The sequence below is a fragment of the Tamandua tetradactyla genome, chromosome 22 (assembly GCF_023851605.1).
Source record: "Tamandua tetradactyla isolate mTamTet1 chromosome 22, mTamTet1.pri, whole genome shotgun sequence".
Classification (NCBI taxonomy): domain Eukaryota; kingdom Metazoa; phylum Chordata; class Mammalia; order Pilosa; family Myrmecophagidae; genus Tamandua; species Tamandua tetradactyla.
The window spans coordinates 29,161,969-29,180,830 of NC_135348.1; the positions used below are offsets into that span (position 1 = coordinate 29,161,969).

The following is an 18,862-nucleotide window of genomic DNA, read 5'->3' on the forward strand; positions in this document are numbered from 1 at the left end:
CCCTTGTGGAATCTTATGTATTGCCCTAGGTGTTCTTTAGGATTGGCTGGAATGGTCCTGGTTGGGGGTTGGCAGGTTATGATAGGTAGCAGGGTCTAACTGAAGCTTGCATAAGAGCAACCTCCAGAGTAGCCTCTCGATTCTATTTGAACTCTCTCTGCCTCTGCTACTTTATTAGTTATACTTCTTTTCCCCCTTTTGTTCAGGATGGAATTGTTGACCCCACAGTGCCAGACCCAGATTCATCCCTGAGAGTCATTTCCTACGCCACCAAGGAGACTTTCACCCCTGGATGTCATATCCCATGTAGGGGGGAGGGCAACGATTTCACTTGCAGAGTTGGGTTTAAAGTCTGATCACTTTTTGAACAGTTCCTGCATGGAGTAGTGTTGACTTTTATAACTTCAGAGCTCCAACTCTGAGTCTCAGGTGTCACATAAATACCCAAAGTTTCTGGGAACGACCAGGTTGTACACAAATAGCTCAGCATCTCAGAATTTAGAAATAACAGTTACAACTCCTGAATATATGTGACTTCTATAAGAGCTTACAATCTAGGACCCTTTACAATAGGTCCAACCTGATAACCCATACTCTAGACTTCAACTCTCTGAATTCGTACATTATAGTTAGTCCATATGAGTGAGGAATGATGATATTTGCCTTTTTGTTGCTGCCATTTCAACATACAGTCCTTAAGTTTCATTCATCTAGTTGCATGCCTCATAACTTCATTCTTTCTTGTGGCTGCTCAGTAGTGTGTTGTATTTATATACCACAGTTCCCCCTTTCTTCCCTCTGTCTTTGTACCCTCAGGCCACCTCCATCCATTGCGAATCATGAACACTGCCGCCATGATCAATCCATTTTTCTGAATACTTGAGTATAAGTTGTATACATTGTGCTCCTTGAACACTTACTACGGCCATACACATTTCCTAAGAACAAAGATATTCACTTGTGTAGACATCTTAAGTGCAGTTATCAAGTTCAAGAAACTTAACATTGATATAAAGCTCACAGTCTATATCTCATTTTTTCCATATGTCCCAATATTGTTCTTTTGAGTCTTTCCTTCTCCCTTGTTAGATCCCATCCAGGATCATATATTGCATTTAATTGTCATTGTCTCTTTAGTTGTTATCTTGCTTGCTTTCTCTCTCACCTCTCCCCCACTCCTTTCACTCTTTCTTTCTCTTGTGGGAATATATATACAACATAAACATCCCATCTCAACCACTCCCAAACATATTACTCAATGGGTCTAATCACATCTGTACTATTGTGGTACCCTCATCACCTTCAATACTAAAACTTTTCCAGCTCCTCAGACAGAAAACCTACACCCGTTGTGCATTAACACCCCATTCTCCTTGCCCCTGCTTCTGAAACCTGTGTTCAAATTTCTATTTGTATAAGCACTCATGTACTCTTATGTTTTTTCTGTAGTTACCATGGGGCTTAAATTTAACATCCTAAATCTGTAACAGTCTCGTTTGCTTTGGTACCAACTGACACAAACAATGTTCCTATACTCTGTACCCCAACCTTTATGTAGTTCTAGTTAAAAATTACATGTTTCTACATTATGAGTCTAAAACCACTGATTTATCACTACATTTTATACATTTGCCTCTTAGCTCCTATACAAAGAAAAAGTGGAGTTACAACCAAAAATATAGTTTTTGCATTTATATTTACCAATGTTGTTAGCCTCCCTGGAGACCTTTACTTCTTTGATTTATTGCCTATTGTCCTTTCCTTTCAGTCTACAGAACCCTCTTTGGTATCTCCTGTAGGGCCAGTCTAGTAGGGAAGAACTCCCTCAACTTTTGTTTATCTTAGAATTTCTTAATTCCCTCCCTCATTTTTGAAACACATATTTTTTTCAGAAATAAAATTCTTGGTTGTGATTTTGCTTTCAGCACTTTCAATCTGTCATCCCATTTCCTTTGTAGCTCCATGGTTTCTGATGAGAAATCATCAGTTAATCTTATTGAGGTTCCCTAGTTTATGACTTGTTGCTTCTCTTTTGTGGCTTTCAGACTTCTATCTTTATCTTTGGCATTCAACAGTTTGATTATAATATGCTATGGTTTGAGTCTATTTGGGCTTATCCTGTTTGGAGTTTGTTGAATGTCTTAGATGTATATATTAATGTCTTTCATTAAATTTGGCAACTTTTTCCATTATTTCCTTGAACATTCTTTCTGCCTCTCTCTCTTTTTTCTCCTTCTGGCACTCCCACAATGGGTATATTTAATGCTTGATGGTGCCCCACAGGGTCCTCAGCTTCTGTTCACTTTTCTTCTTACTGATCTTCTGACTGAATCATTTCAATTGTTTTAGCTTTAAATTCATTGATTCTTTCTTCTGCCAACTCCAATCTGCTAGTGCAACTTTCGAGGGAAGTTTAAATTCTTGTCACTGTGGTTGTCAGGTCTGTTTGGTTTCTCTTCATAATTACCATCCCTTTATTAATAGTCCTTTGTATTTATCTTCATTTTCCTGATTTCTTTGGTTCTTGTTCATGTTTTCCTTCAGCTCTTTGATCATATTTAGGACAGTTTTTAAAAAGACTTTGTCTGGTATATTCTGGTCTGGTTCTTCTCATTGATAGTTTTTACTGCTTTAATATTCTCTATTGCTTGGGCCATAATTTCCTGTTTCTTTGAATGCTTTGTAACTTTTGTTTAAGCCTGGAAATTTTGATATTTTAATGTGTTATTGCTGGAATTTAGTCTCTGAGGCATCTGTTCCTTAAGCTAGTGTTATGGCAGAGATTTTTTTGAAGGCTAAGAGCTAACAACAAAAAAAGACAAAGAAGAAGAAAAAAACAGTAGTACCTTCCTCAGTCTTTGCAGGTTGAACTGTACTCTTCTTCAGGGCTGATTCACACAATGAGTTTAGAGAATAGCCCCTAAAAGCAAAAGGGCCTCACTGATCATTTCTGTGCAAGACCCTTGTCTTGTTTATATGCCAGTAACCCTACTTTTTTACGCATTTACATGAATGCAATGTCCTCACTTTCTTAAGAAACAGTTTCTTCAGAGCATTGTACTGTAAATCCTACAGCCGGTAATCCTTTGCCCCAGGCAACACAACCTGAGGGCTCTCCCACTGTGTTCTGGAGAACACAGGGCTCTGTGAGCCTCCTATACTAGGGCAAGTTCTGGGACGGTGAGTCCCTCAGGCCATCACCAGACAGACTGGGCCAGACCATACCTGCTGGTGAGTGGTGAGAAGGGCCAGCCAGGGCATCACTAGCTCCTACTGCTTAACTGCACATTGAAGGCTTTTGGCATTGATCATAGGTCAGTTAGATAGTTTTGGCCAACCCGGCATTTTCAGTACTGTGTGTGACTTTGGCTTTTATCACATAGAGCCAGACTGCCCACTGTTTCCTCAGAGAGCAGGTGTACTAGAATTTGAAGATGGAAGGTATTTGTGTTGGTTTGAAACTATTATGTACACCAGAAAAGCCTGGATTCAATATTGAATCCTTTAATCCTGATTCAATATCGTAGAGTGGAACCTTTGATTAGGTTGTTTCCATGGATATGTTACAAACCCAATTGTGGGTATGACCTTTTGATTAGATGGAGATATGACTCTGCCCATTCAAGATGGGTCTTGAATCATTTACTGAACTCTTGAAGAGAGCTCATGGGGAAAGGAAGAATTAGAGATGACATAGACACAGACGTTTGGAGATGCAGAGGAAAATACCAGAAGGACCTACAGGATCTTCAAGAGCCATTTGAAATGAGAAGCCAGGAGAGATGCTCAGTAGATGTTTTCATGTACCTTCCCATGAGATGCTAAGCAAACCAGAACCCAGAGTTTTGTCCCAGAGAGTTAACTGAGGGCACACAAAATCTTGGAGAGGAGGTTGCTGGAATCAGAAGCACAAGGCAATGAACTGGGAACAAGGACCAGACGCCAGCCACCTGCCTTTGCAGAGAAATCTGGGATGCCATCTGGTCCTTTCTTGAGACAAGTTGTCTTTCCCTGGATGCCTTAGCTTGGACATTTTTATGGCCTTAGAACTGTAACCTTGTCACTTAATAAATCCCCTTTATAAAAACCAACCCATTTCTTGTATATTGCATTCAGGCAGCATTAGCAAACTAAAACAGTATGTATTCATACTCTCTTTTATCTCAGCTGAGGCTGCATACATATGCATGTATATGGTTTGATATTCCATGGCCTTGACCTTGGCCTCTGAAGTGTTGCTTTTTTTCTTTATTTTTGATTATCATTTATTTCTGCTTAAAACAAAACAAAAACTCTTGATCTTTCTTAAATTATGTGCAGTTCTAAAGCATTGGTCTTCCACTGTTACTCCAGCAGGTACCAGTTCTGAGAGCCTGAGAGTCCTTCTTCAGAAATCCCTGTCTCAGCCAGCAGGCAGAGAGCGCTAGCAGAGGGTCCTTGATTGGGCTAAAATCTCCTGGTTCCATACAGGATGTTCTGATTTAAGCAGACTTTAAACAGAGTGAGATTGACACAGAGAGAGTGAGATCGGCGTAAAGAGAGTGTGATTGACGCAGTTTTCCTCACTGTGAAAGCGTAGGAGGTCCCAGGGCAGCCTAATTGTGGGCTGCGGGGACTTGCTCAGGAACCACATCTGCTTTTGCAGAAGAGCAGCTATTTCTAACACACCATCTACTGCCTTCTTGGTTTTATCTGCCACAAATGAAGCAGAGTAAAGTTAAGGTGGAGGCTCTACTGTTAGGTAGAATTCAGCCTTACCAGGAGAGAAATGTCAGCTTCAAAAATACATATAGAATAAGATTCATCAGAGAGCACACAAAAAGAAAAGGCTAGAAACAGCGAGTCTAGTTACCCTATGACCCAGTAATTACTCTCTTAGATAAACACCCACAGAAAAACTTGCACACAAATGTTATTTGGCAAAAAAAAAAAAAAAAGGGAAAAAAATGCTGATGCATGTTACAACTTGGATGACCACTGACCTTTTGCTAAGAAAAGGCCACATATTGTATGATTCCATTTACATGAAATCTCCAAAGCAGACAAATCATACAAACAGAAGGTAGAATAGTGGTTACCAGGAGTTGGGGATGGGAGTGAGAAGGAATTAAGGGAGAGGGGGGAGTTATTAATGGGTACAAGTTTCTTTTAGGAGGGACTAAAATGTTCTAAAATTAAATTGTGGTGGTGGTTGTGAAATATTGTGAATGTACTAAAAACATCGAATTGTGCTTTTAACCAGATGAATTGTATGGTATGTGAATTATATCTCAATAAAGCTTTTTTTTATTCTTTTATTTTTTTTTAGAAAGGAACAGTGAGTCTAGTAAGAATTAGTGGGTCTAGAAGGAACGGGTGGTGAAAATATAGCATTGACAACATATATTTAGACCTCTGTTGTAGCAATCAGGAAGTCTCACCTCCACCCCCATTTCCTTCCTGGCAATGTCTTTTGTCCTCCACCCTCAAACTGATCTTCTTAAATTCCTGTATTTCTTACATCAGAATTATTGCTCAAAACTATTACTGATTGCCCACTGCCTGAAGGATTCTTGGTCTCAAACTCACCTTTATTTTTTATTTTTTTTCATACAAACATATAAACATTCTAAACATACAAACATTCCATATATGGTACACAATCAATGGCTCACAATATCATCACATAGTTGCGTGTACATCAACATGACCATTTTCTTGAACATTTACATGACTCCAGCAAAAGAAACGAAAAAGAAAAAAAGGAAAACTCATACATACCATACCCTCTACCCCTCCCCCTCATGACTACTACTATTTCAATCTACTCAATTTATTTTACCCTTTGTTCCCCCTATTATTTGTTTATTTTTTATCCATATTTTTTACTGATCTGTCCATATCCTAGATAAAAGGAGCATCAGACACAAGGTTTTCACAATCACACAGTCACACTGTAAAAGCTCTATCATTATACAATCATCTTCAAGAATCAAAGCTACTGGAACAGTTTCAAGTATTTCCCTACAGCCAATCCAGTATACTGTAAACTAAAAAGGGATATCTATCTAATGGATAAGAATAACCTCCGGGATAACCTCTCAACTCTGAAATCTCTCAGTCACTGACACTTTATTTTGTCTCATTTCTCTCTTCCCCCTTTTGGTTGAGAAGGTGTCCTCAGTCCCTTGATGCTGGGTCCCGGCTCATCCTGGGATTTCTGTCTAATGTCAAGCTCGCTTTTTAAACCTGATTTCTTGCACAATTTTTTATTTGCTCTAATTGTCTGGTCTCTTTCCTTTTATTATACCCTCCCAAGAATTCCTAGTTGCCCACAACATTCTGCCAGCTTGGAATATCACATTCCCATCCTACACTGTACATCCTTCAAAGACATATCACTACAAGGCTGGCCATCTTCTCTGAGTACCCAAATCTGCCTTGAGGGTGTGTTCTTCTGACTCCTGTCATTTTCATGTCTGCTTCTTCTACTTTTCACAGTATATACACTGCTTGTGTGAATATAAAAATGTCACACATTTTCTTGTATGTATATTCCTCTCTTCCCTCATTACCCACATTTACTTTGGGGATTGGTCTGGGATAAGAAGAACCAGATTTGAAGCTCCAGGCTACCCTACAGATAGATTATAACTTTCAGTACTCTAAAGAGCTAGGTATGATAAGAAACTAAATAATCTTTTAAAAATATTCTTTTCCTATTGCTAAAAGAATTTCATTTGCGTATAGAACATTTAGAGAGGTGTAGGACATTTGGAAAGGAAAAGAAAAACTGCCCCTAATTTCCTTGCCCAAAGATAGTCAACATTAACATTTTATTGCATAACATTTTATATATACACATGTACATGTATGTATCAGTGTTAAAACTCAGATATATAGAAATATAATTTTTTCCAGTATGGAATTCAATTGGCTCATCAGCTCTGGTTTCTGCTGATGGGAAACCATTTCTTTTGGTTAAATATTCACTCACATTTAGGCATCTCCGTCCTTTTCTCTTGTCCTTGCGTCCTTTCTTTCAGTTTCTGCTCTTGCTAAACTACCCTGCACAGTACTGATGGGCTGATGAAAGCTGATCTTTCTAAAACTCAGATTTGATCACAATGCTTCTTGTCCTCCCAGTTTAAAGACCTTCTCTGGCTTCCCATTGCACACAGGAAAATCTCCAAATTTCTTGGCAAGCCCAGTCTTGCATATTGTTTTTTGCCATTTTTACTAAATGCATTTGCCCTCTAATCCTCATAGCATTTGCTTTTTTCTGAAAATAGCAAATGCTTCCAAGTCTCTGCTCACACTGTTTCTTCTGCATGGAACACACCTTGCAACTTTTTCCTCCAGGCAAATATCTTTTAAACGTTACCTCCTCTTCCTTGACTAGTTTATATTGAAATAATCCTTCCATCAACGTGCTCCTTTTTCACTTGTACACCTTTGCTACTGAATTTATTATACTGTATTAGAATTTGTGGGTCTGTTTCCTCTCTGGGAATGTGAATTTATCCAGGATTACTCATTCATTTTTGTGTTCTTTTGGCCCTCCAAAGCTGAATATTACACCCTGAATGCTGAAGTGCTAAATAAAAGTTGAAAATAAAGTGAAATTATATGTGTCAGTACATATGTATAGGTTGATTAAAGAATTCTAAATCATTTAAGAGACACAGGAAGAAGTGTTGGATGCAGGTGAGGAAATGCAGATTGCTATTTATTAGGGGAAGTTGTTCACAAGGTAGTAATGAAAAAATAACTATCCCTTTATAATTTCTCTTTAAACTGTGAAGGTGAAATCACTGAACCTTCCCATACTTGTGACTGTCAAGAGACTAGCACTGTTCCTTTTACAGAGCTAACTAATTCTAAGGCAAGAGCATGGCTTTTCAAACAGTTGCACGCGTTTATCTTTAAAAAACAAAAACAAATACAGAACTAAGAGCGCGTGACCTATTGCTTTACTTACAGGAAAAAATCCAGGTTTTGGGGGATCTGAAGCATATAGAATGGGGGGGCCCCTCTTTAAAAAATTACAAATTAGAAAATGAGGCAAGAAAACAAATATTTATTTAGAATGAGAATGGGCAGGGATTGTGCAAGTGAGTGGCCCTGAGGTGTAAACTTCCTTAATGTCATGGAGATAAGTTTCTGCTTATCATGAAACTTTTAGATCTTATCTTGATGCTGCTCTGGGGCTTTCACTTATGAAAGCTGCAGCTGCACTGGAGAAGGTGGCTATTCTGTGCCTTAATATGACATGGGTGGCAGAAGCCACCAACTTTCTTGAGTTAATTAATGCCTAGATACGGACTAGATTCAAGACGATGCAATAACCAGCCTCCTCGTTCTTTTCCTGACACAAGAAACTGAGCCTCTGTCCAGTCTAGACACATTTTATTTCTCTATCAGGTCGCACTAGGTAAGGCTTCAGAAAATACAGTGATTCTATTTGAAGTTAAAGCTCTTACACACATGTCTTTGGGTGTTTTTCACAGGAGGGTTGGTGCGTTGAAATTAGTTGATCACCAGTTTTTTTTTTTTTTTTTTTTTTGTCTCTAGAGAAGGAACAAGGAGAACATAAAAATCAAGAATTGTCTTTCAGTTCAGGTTCTTACCGGAGAAAAAGCAGCACCAGCGAGGCCGAGCTAACCAACACGCTCCCTCGGCAGCCGGGGCCGCCCCTTCCTGGAGCCCCAGCTGTCCACCTACCTCTCGGGGCGGAGGTCGTTTCCAAACCTATTTTCATTTGAATCTGCCGGATTCACTTTCAGTTGCACAGAATTCCTTTTAAAAGAAGTAATTAAAATTACAGAAAGGAAATTCCTCCTGGGGAGCTTCTGGGAAGAAGCACTTTCCTTCTTTTTCCTTATGAAGTCTGAACTTCACAGCTTTCCCTCTCGCACTGGCTCACAAAAAATTGCAATAGCAGATAAGACACTTAATGACTGTTCTTCAAAAGTGCCATTCGTGGGTTATGGTTATTTTCAGCTTCTGTTTAAACCACAAACCAGAGTTTTGAAATAAAAAAGGTCGTGTTACAGTGTTGACGTTTAACTCAAGAAACGTGGCGTGGCGGTAGTAGAATGCATGGGGAATGAAACACTATGCTAAGAATCCGATTTCCTAAATTATTTTCTGGTCTCTCAGCTATTGTGGGTTGTAGGTGAATAAATCCTACGATTAATGAGTGATAGGGCCCAAAGGTCCAACTCTTGAAAAGAAATTACTGTTTTATCTAATTATGGAAGTACTGCATATACATTGTAGGAACATTTTCCCTGCAGAAAAAGAATTGAAAAAAGAACAAAAAACAAAGCCTGAAGAAAATGTCCTATAATTTTACTACCCAATAATAATCTCTGTATACGCTTAGATTAATGTTGAAGTACATTTGCCTTTGGTGTTTGATAGAGAGAGTAATTTTTAAATAAAATCTATAATATGAGAATTTAGAGATATTATGCTGAATAGTAGACTCTGCATTCAAGGATTTAACATTCAGAGTTAAATAATTTTCAGAGTGAGTAATTTTAGCAATCTGGAAGGTCCACAGTGTGTAGAAACAAAATTCTGCTGATAAGCTGGTAGGCAGGAATGAGTCACCTGGCTGGTGAGTCATGTATGGGCTGCTAAGAATCCATATCCTAATATGGCTTTGCTGTTTTCTACAGGAGATCACTAAATGCGTAGTTTGTGGTCAAGATTGCTTAGTGCCTCCTAATTCATATTCTCACCTTCTTCATTAACTAGACATTCTCTCACCTAACTACAAGAATACATTTCCTCAAAAAGCTGAATATAGAATTGCCATACGACCCAGCAATACCACTGCTAGGTATCTGCTCAGAGGACTTAAGGGCAAAGACACAAACGGACATTTGCACACCAATGTTTATAGCAGCATTATTTACAATTGCAAAGAGATGGAAACAGCCAAAATGTCCATCAACAGAAGAGTGGCTAAACAAACGATGGAATATTATGCAGCTTTAAGACAGACTAAAGTTATGAAGTATGTAACAACATGGATGAACCTTGAGAACATTATGGTGAGTGAGACTAGCCAAAATCTAAAGGATCGATACTGTATGGTCTCACTGATATGAACTGACATTAGTGAATAAACTTGGAATATGTTGTTGATAACAGAGACCATCAGGAGATAGAAATAGGGTAAGATATTGGTTAATTGAAGCTGAAGGGATACAGACTGTGCAACAGGACTGGATACAAAAACTCAGAAATGGACAGCACAATATTACCTAACTGTAATACAATTATATTAAAACACTGAATGAAGCTGCATGTGAGAATGATAGAGGGAGGAGGGCTGGGGGCATAAATGAAATCAGAAAGAAAGATAGATGTTAAAGATTGAGATGGTATAATCTAGGAATGCCTAGAGTGTATAATAATAGTGAAATGTACAAGGTACAATTTTAAAAATGTTTTTGCATGAGGAAGAACAAAGGAATGTCATTATTGCAGAGTACTGAAAATAGATGGTAATTAATATTTTAAAATGTCACCTTATGTGTGAGAATAAAGCAAAAAATGTTTATTTGTTACAAAATTTATATTTTGACTAGTACATTTCCTAATATAACTTATGTAGATAGTGTGATTGAACGCCATAAGTACTTGGAATCTCAGATAGGACATGAGATTTTGCTGGTTTGTCCAGAGTGATGCCCCAATGAATCCCAGAGTGATTCGATCAGTGAGTGGAAAAGTATCTGCAAAGCCCCCTTTGGGGAGTGGTAAGAACAGGGAGAAATTCAACTTCCCCAAGTTGAATTCTTGATATTCTCACAAGCAGTGTGGACAACCAAAGCTAAAGGCAGAGCCCCCAGTCTTGGGGTTTGTTCATATGAATCTTAACCCCGCAAAGGATAGGTCAAGTCTACTTAGAATTTAGGCCTAAGAGTCTCCCCAAGAGAGCCTCTTTTGTTGCTTAGATGTGGCCCCTCTCTCCAGCCAACACAATGAGCAGTCTCACCACCCTCCCCCTCATTGCGTGGGGCATGACTCCCAGGGGTGTGGACCTTATTGGCAACGTGGAACAGAGATCTTGGAATGAATGGAGACTCAGCATCAAGGGATTGAGAAAAACCCTAGAATGAGCTGAGACTTAGCATCAAGGGATTGAGAAAACCTTCTAGACCAAAAGGGGGAAGAGGGAAATGAGACAAAGTGTCAATGGCTGAGAGATTCCAAACAGAGTCGAGATGTTATCCTGGAGGCTATTCTTATGCATCAAATAGATATCATCTTGTTATTCAAGATGTAATGGAGTCACTGGAGTGAACTGCCTGAAAATGTAGAGCTGTGTTCCAGTAGCCATGTTTCTTGAGCTGTCACAATGTGACTGTGTGATTGTGAAAACCTTGTGTCTGATGCTCCTTTCATCTACCTTGTCAACAAAGGAGTAGAACATATGGAATAAAAATAAATATTAGGGGGAACAAATGCTAAAATAAATTTAGTTTGAAATGCTAGTGATCAATGAAAGCAAGGGGTAAGGGGTATGGTAGGTATAATCTTTTATTTTTTCTTTCCTGTGTTCGTTTTATTTCTTTTTCTATTGTCTTTTTATTTCTTTTTCTGAATTAATGCAAATGTTCTAAGAAATGATGAATATGCAACTAAGTGATGATATTGTGAATTACTGATTATGTATATTGTTTTATTTTGTTTCTTATTTTTTTAATTAATAAATAAATTTTTAAAAATGTCACCTTGTGTGTGAGACTAAAGCAAAAAATGTTTATTTGTTACAAAATTTATATTTTGACTGTGCATTTCCTAATATAACTTATGTAGATAGTTTGATTGAATGCCATAAGTACTTAGAATCTCAGGTAGGACATGAGATTTTGCTGGTTTGTCCAGAGTGATGCCCCAATGAATCCCAGAGTGATTCAATCAGTGAGTGGAAAAGTATCTGCAAAGCCCCCTTCGGGGAATGGTGAGAACGGGGAGAAATTCAACTTTCCCAAGTTGAATTCTTGATATTCTCACAAGCAGTGTGGACAACCAAAGCTATAGGCAGAGCCCTCAGTCTTGGGGTTTGTTCATATGAAACTTAACCCCACAAAGAATAGGTCAAGTCTACTTACAATCTACGCCTAAGAGTCACCCCCAAGAGAACTCTTTTGTTTGCTCAGATGTGGCCTCTCCCTCCATCCAACATGACGAGCAGTCTCACCACCCTCCCCCTCTCTGCATGGGATGTGACTCCCAGGGGTGTGGACTTTCCTGGCAACGTGGGACAGAGATCCTGGAATGAGCTGAGATTCAGCATCAAGGGATTGAGAAAAACCCTAGAATGAGCTGAGACTTAGCATCAAGGGATTGAGAGAACCTTCTCGACCAAAAGGGGGAGGAGTGAAATGAGACAAAGTGTCAATGGTTGAGAGATTCCAAACAGAGTTGAGAGGTTATCCTGGAGGTTATTCTTACGCATTAAGTAGATATCACCTTGTTGTTCAAGATGTAGTGGAGAGGCTGGAGGGAACTGCCTGAAAATGTAGAGCTGTGTTCCAGTAGCCATGTTTCTTGATGATGATTGAACAATGGTATAGCTTTCACAATGTGACTGTGTGATTGTGAAAACCTTGTGTCTGATGCTCCTTTTATCTACCATATCAACAGAAGAGTAGAACATACGGAATAAAAATAAATAATAGGGGGGACAAATGTTAAAATAAATTTAGTTTGAAATGCTAGTGATAAATGAAAGCATGGGGTAAGGCATATGGTATATATAATCTTTTATTTTTTCTGTTATCATTTTATTTCTTCTTCTGTTGTCTTTTTATTTCTTTTTCTAAATCGATGCAAATGTTCTAAGAAATGATGAATATGCAACTATGTGATGATATTGAGAATTGCTGATTGTATATGTAGAATGGAATGGTATGTTAATATTTTTGTTTGTTTGTTGTTAATTTTTTTAATTAATAAAAAATAAAAAATAAAACAAAAGAATACATTTCTAGTTTCCTTTGTAGGTAAATATGTGACTTAGATTTAGCAGAGATATAAGCACAATACGCACAGCTCCTAGGAAGTATCCTTTTCCCCTTTCCCTGTCCCTCTGGGTGGAATATAATTGTTATGGCCGGAGCTCAGCAGCCATGCTGGACTTTGAGGATGAGTGTCACAATGTAGGGAAGGCAGACAGTGAGTTGGAAGGATGCTGGTCCACGACAATTTTGTGGAGCCAACATTTCAATCCTGGGCTGTCTACTCCCACCCCCCTCCCCATCCCCTACCCCAGATTTCTTTTACATGAAAGGGAAATTTTCTATGTTGTGTAAGCCATTGCAAAAAAAAAAAAATGCTTTTGTCTTTTCATTCAATTAAACATAATCCTTTGGATACAGGCTTGCTCATTGTTATCATCTACCTCATTGACCTAATATGGGGAGTTGTTGATTCACCAGTAGGAAAACAAAGGTCAAGTGATCTCACTGTGAATAATCAAGCTAGGAGGCATCCTGGCCTTAGTTCAAAGTCTTTTCGTGTCTGTACCTGCCATGTGCTATCTGTGATGACTCAGGTTCTGTGGATCCATCTGCAAAGACAATTCTTAAAAGCTGTGGCTTTGCTGTGCATCTCAGGGTCAGTTGGGGTTGCGGTAGTGTGCTAGTTTGAAAGAATGCATGTCCCCTGGAATAGCCATGTTTTAATCAAAATCCCATTTTGTAAAGGCAGAATAATTCCTATTCAATACTGTATGTTTGAATCTGTAATTAGATCATCTCCCTGGAGATGTAATCCAATCAAGAGTGGTTGTTAAACTGGATTAGGTGGAGATGCATCTCCACCCATTCGGGTGGGTCTTGATTAGTCTACTGGAATCCTATAAAAGGGGAAACATTTAGGAGAAAGCAAGAGATTTGGAGAGAGCAGAGAAGAACAACATAGCTACGAGAAGCAGAGAGTTCATGAACCAGCGATCTTTGGAGATTAGGAAGGAAAATGCTTCCTGGGGAGCTTCATGAAACAGGAAGCCAGGAGAGAAAGCTAGCAGATGACGCCATGTTCACCTCGTGCCCTTCCGGCTGAGAGAGAAAACCTGACTGTGTTCACCATGTGCCTTCTCACTTGAGAGAGAAACCCTGAACTTCATCGGCCTTCTTGAACCAAGGTATCTTTCCCTGGATGCCTTAGATTGGACATGTCTATAGACTTGCTTTAATTGGGACATTATCTTGGTCTTGAAACTGTAAACTAGCAACTTATTAAATTCCCCTTCTTAAAAGCTGTTCTGTGTCTGGTATATTGCATCCCAGCAGTTAGTAAAGTAGAATAAGAAGGGTTAGAAGTCCTGTTAGTCTTACAGGGAAGGCCAGTACTGGCCAGGGAAAAGGAGCATCAAGAACAGCCAGAGGCATCCACAGGGGAGTTCCTTCTAGGGTAGCTGCTCTCAGAGTATGCTTGGGAAGCTGTAGGATTGCCTGAGACCTTTCCAGAGCGTCCATGAGGTCCAACTTATTTTCTTTATAACGCTAATTAGTTACTTGCCCTTTCCATTCTCACTCTTTCATGAATTTATACTGGGGGTTTTCTAAAAACTTTACTATATGTGATAGCACAGCAGATTGAATATAGATGCAGATGTGAGAAGTCAGTTGAGTTTTAGAAATCAAACTTGAGAAAAATTTGCAAAAATGTAATACAGTACCATTCTTCTTACATTTTTTGTTTTGAAAAAAAAAATAGTTCTTTAAAATAAAAATGTAGGGTGGGCCATGGCAGTTCAACAGGCAGGGAGTTCTTGTCTGCCATGTCAGAGACCTGGGTTCAATTCCTGGTGCCTGCAAAAATAAAATATAAAATAAAATTAAAATAAAATAAAATAAAATAAAAATAAAAATGTATTGTGTTCACATGCCATGTTTATTATTATTATTATTATTATTTTTTGCATGGGCAGGCACTGGGAATCAAACCTGGGTCTCTGGCATGGCAGGCGAGAATTCTGCCACTGAGCCACCGTCGCACCTATTTATTATTATTTTTAAGTGAATTAATAAATAAATGCTTTAAATATTTCTCAGTTTACATTTCTAACATGGTGCATCTCGATAGATAGAACTCACAGAAACAAAAGCTCTTTGAGCTACTCAAATTATTGAGAGTCTAAAGAGGTCTGAGACCAGAAAAGTTTCAGGACTGCTGCTCCAGCTTTTCCTTGAAGAGAGCCTGTGTCAACCACACCACGGGGCTGCAAATGGTCCTTTGTAAGGACTCTCTTCTGGATTCTGTAATATCTGGGGCAGATGGGGTTGGGGAACCTGAGGGTTGAGCCCAAGGAAGGTTTATTTTGTTTGTTTGTTTTTGGGGTTTTTTTGGAGTGTATGGTCTGGGAATCAAACCGGGCTCTCCCACATGGAAGGTGAGCTTTCTACCACTGAATCACGCATGCACCCTCCCAGGGAGGGTTTTGTAAAACCCTGCAGAGACTGGCAGGGAGAGGATTGAGGCAGATCTGCTCATCACAGAAGCGCTTTCCATCCCCTGTGGCTCATTTACTTAAAGCCATTCTACTTAAACCATTCCCAGTGGCTGGAACTCCTCATTTGAAAAATTTCAGTTGTCAGTTCTCTAGCGTTTTGAAAAAGTTCTGAAATGGTAAGTAGATGGAATTTTAAAGGCGTCATTGACCATGCGAGTAAATTGGCCCTCAAGAAAAAAATCTCCAACTCCTTTGTTTTACAGATGAGATAAAAGTACATGTGACATCCTCAGTCTGGGGCTGGGGCTGCCAGCCAAGATATTGCTTCTTGAAGAGGACGCAGGCGCAGGCGGGAGGCCTATCTCTGGGTGCTTCACATCTATCTGGATGTTTCTAAGGCTTTCCATGCCCTAAGGAGGGGTTGGGGTGTGTCTGGGATAGGAGAGAAAGCAATAACTTTATTTTTCCTTTTGTCCCCCTTCTTTTCTGCACAGTATTTCCAGGCTGGAAGACGGGAGATTTCTTTTATGCCTCATTCTTTTCAGTGGAGTACCTCTAAAGGCTGAATTAGGGATATGAACTCTCTTTGTTTGCCTGGGACAGAGGCAGGATTTTCAGGGCTAACGTGGAAACAGTCCCAGGCAAACCAGGATGACTTGGTCATCTTAGACATAGCTCTCCCAAGCTGAAGAGGTTATTTTCCACGTGCATTGAGAGTAGGTCCCAGGGGTGGGTCCTACTAGTTTGGTTTTGTGAAATGCTACAGATATTTAGGAAATCTTTTCTTTAACACAGTAGTTCTCAATTAGGGGAATTGCCGTAGGGAACATTTGGAAAAGATTGGAAGTGTGTGCTCCTGGCACGCAGTGAGGTGGGGCACTGTCCAAGACAGTCTGCGCAGGGAATAAGTCTGCCACTCAAGATGCCAATGGTGTTGCCTTTGAGAAACAGAGCACAATTGCCTAACCCTGTTTTTCAAGCTCAGGATCTAGTTAAAGGGGTCAAAGCCCTTTTCTCTCTTGATCTGGGGCCCCAAGAATCAGTGACTTCTCCAGAGAAGTGGGCACCTTCCCAGGGAGTATGATTTAAAGGGGAAATTTACATGCTGAACTATAATATTTGCAAAATATTATCCTCTTATAAAGCAAGGGTCTAGAACTCTCTGCAATCAGTGAAAAAGAGCTCTGGAGCAAAAACTAGACATCTCAGAGAGCACAAGAGTATGGAACAAGAACAATGTGGAATTCTGAAAGGTAACATATAGGATGAAGCAGAACGACTCTCCTAGCTATAAGGGTCAGTGTTCATAACCACCTCCTCTATTAGGAGAAACCTGAGATTGAATCCAGTAGTTTCTGTGTAACCTTTACAGGTCATTGTATAACCATGTACACAGTTCTCATTATAGAGCAAATCTATTTACCATCTTCATAAAACTCCAATCTAAAGAAATATTTCAGGCATTGTAATATAAAGTTGTTTGGACTGGGTAAATTTAGCATCAAAATTCTGAAGCTCAGAGTGGGGCAAAACTGGGTGGAATATTGTTTTTGTTAGGCTTTTTTTCCCCCTGCTGGAAATGCTATGTAATACAGAAACTGAAGAGCCCATGCAACAAAGCCAGTGCAAAACAAATTCCGATTTCTACAGAAGTCCCTTCTTTGCTTAAAACAAAATTATTATAATCTTTTTAGAATACATGTTATCTATGAACACTCTAATTTTTAAAAAGGGGTATAACAGATCTTGTAAAGTGGCTCACTCAATACATACTGCAAACCTCTTCTAGCCTGTGTTCCTTAATTATACAGGCAGGACATTTCCCAGACTCCCTTGCAGCTAGGGTTCTAAGTTACCCCCAGAATAGTCACATGCCTGGTTTGCCTGGGGCAGACTGGTTTATGTCTCTTGTCCAGACATAATTTTTAAAAGTGTCCCCTTCTCTCTCATACCCACACTAAAGACTAGAAGTTGGTGGTGATGACTGACACTTTTGGCAATGCCCTAGAAGAGATACCGCCGTGGCAAAGTTTCTGATGTGTCACAGCAGTTGGCAGCAGGCAGTGGTTGTAGTGTAGTGCTGTTTCTGCCAGGCCAGTCCCGTGGGGTAGTTGGGTATTTCCTTGGATGTTTTGTTCCTGGCTGTGTAGCATCTAAATCCATTTCCCTGGTCCTAATGGGAAATTTGTAAGCTTCCTATATATATAATTTTCCCATATTTCATCAATTTTAAGATGCACATTTCTCACATTTTTTAATCTCTGAAATTGGGATCCCTCTTAATAATCAGTGCTGTATCATAGTTTATTTAGCAAGGTTATAGCTTTCTTAGTGGTTTATAAAACAATGGTGTGTATTAGAGATAAATGATGACATCTTAGCTTCAATGAAGAACAGTAACAAACACCTTACTGCTGAAATCTGCTACGTTAGACTACACTATTTGCACTGGGCATCCAAAGCAGTGTAGATTGTGAACAAGGGAACTTACGATGCGATGGCTGGAATCATAGTAACTAAATCCTAGGTCATTAAAAATTTTTTTTTTACCTGGTTTTCTAGGAAAGATACTGTATAAATCTTCTCCTTCTGGTAGAGAATATGGGATATCTTGCAATGCCTGACTATTTTAGGAAACACCTGTATAACTTTGTCACTTCCAGAGTGGCCTTAGTATCTCTGAATTCCTTCTCCCTCCTCCCTTTTTAAATAAAAAAAAAAAACAACAACCAAAAAACTGTTACAAGATACAACTATACAACTGTTACATAGCCTTGTGTTATCTTTCCTTCCTTTTTTTTTTTAATAAAAAAGGAAAGAAAAAAAAAATAACTGTTATCCACAGAGTAGTCCAGGACCAAACAGATTTATGAAAATCAAGTAATTCATTTTGCATTATTGCTGTCATCACCACCACCATCAAAAATATTCAAGTCTATATGTGCTGACTGTGATAAATGATCCACAGAAAACGTTGCCTTCGAGTCATACTGATATTATTTCTGACATGCCCCTTGAATTAGATTCTTTTCCTTCTCACAGACACTATCTGGACACTATCACCTCTCACCCGGACAATTGCAATGTGCTCCCTGAGTCCAGTCTCACTCTCACCTTCCCTACCTCCCTCCTTATAGGGCTCAGAGGACTCGCAGGCGTCTTGGAAGCCTTGGGTTTTGGGAGTTGTGGTTGAGTAGAAGCAGGAGAGACCTATGTGCTTCAGGTAAGAAGTGTTAGATATTTTTCCTACCCAGGTATTCATTTTTATTTATTAATTTGCATAGAGGCTGGAAATAGCCACTTGATACACAAACACACACACACACACACACACACACACACACACACACACCTCCATATACACACATTGGATGAACTGGTCAAAAGATTCTGAAATAAACC

The 18,862-nt window shown here is 39.2% G+C and overlaps 1 long non-coding RNA gene across 1 annotated transcript in view; it reads left to right on the forward strand.

The window, feature by feature from the left end:
* The window catches only part of LOC143666318 (uncharacterized), a 71,140-nt gene extending 52,511 nt beyond the window's left edge, over positions 1–18,629 (forward strand). The window contains exon 3 of the long non-coding RNA XR_013167521.1: positions 18,598–18,629. This is a non-coding gene — a long non-coding RNA (uncharacterized LOC143666318). The remainder of the gene's footprint in view (positions 1–18,597) is intronic.
* The last annotated feature ends 233 nt before the right edge of the window (positions 18,630–18,862 follow it).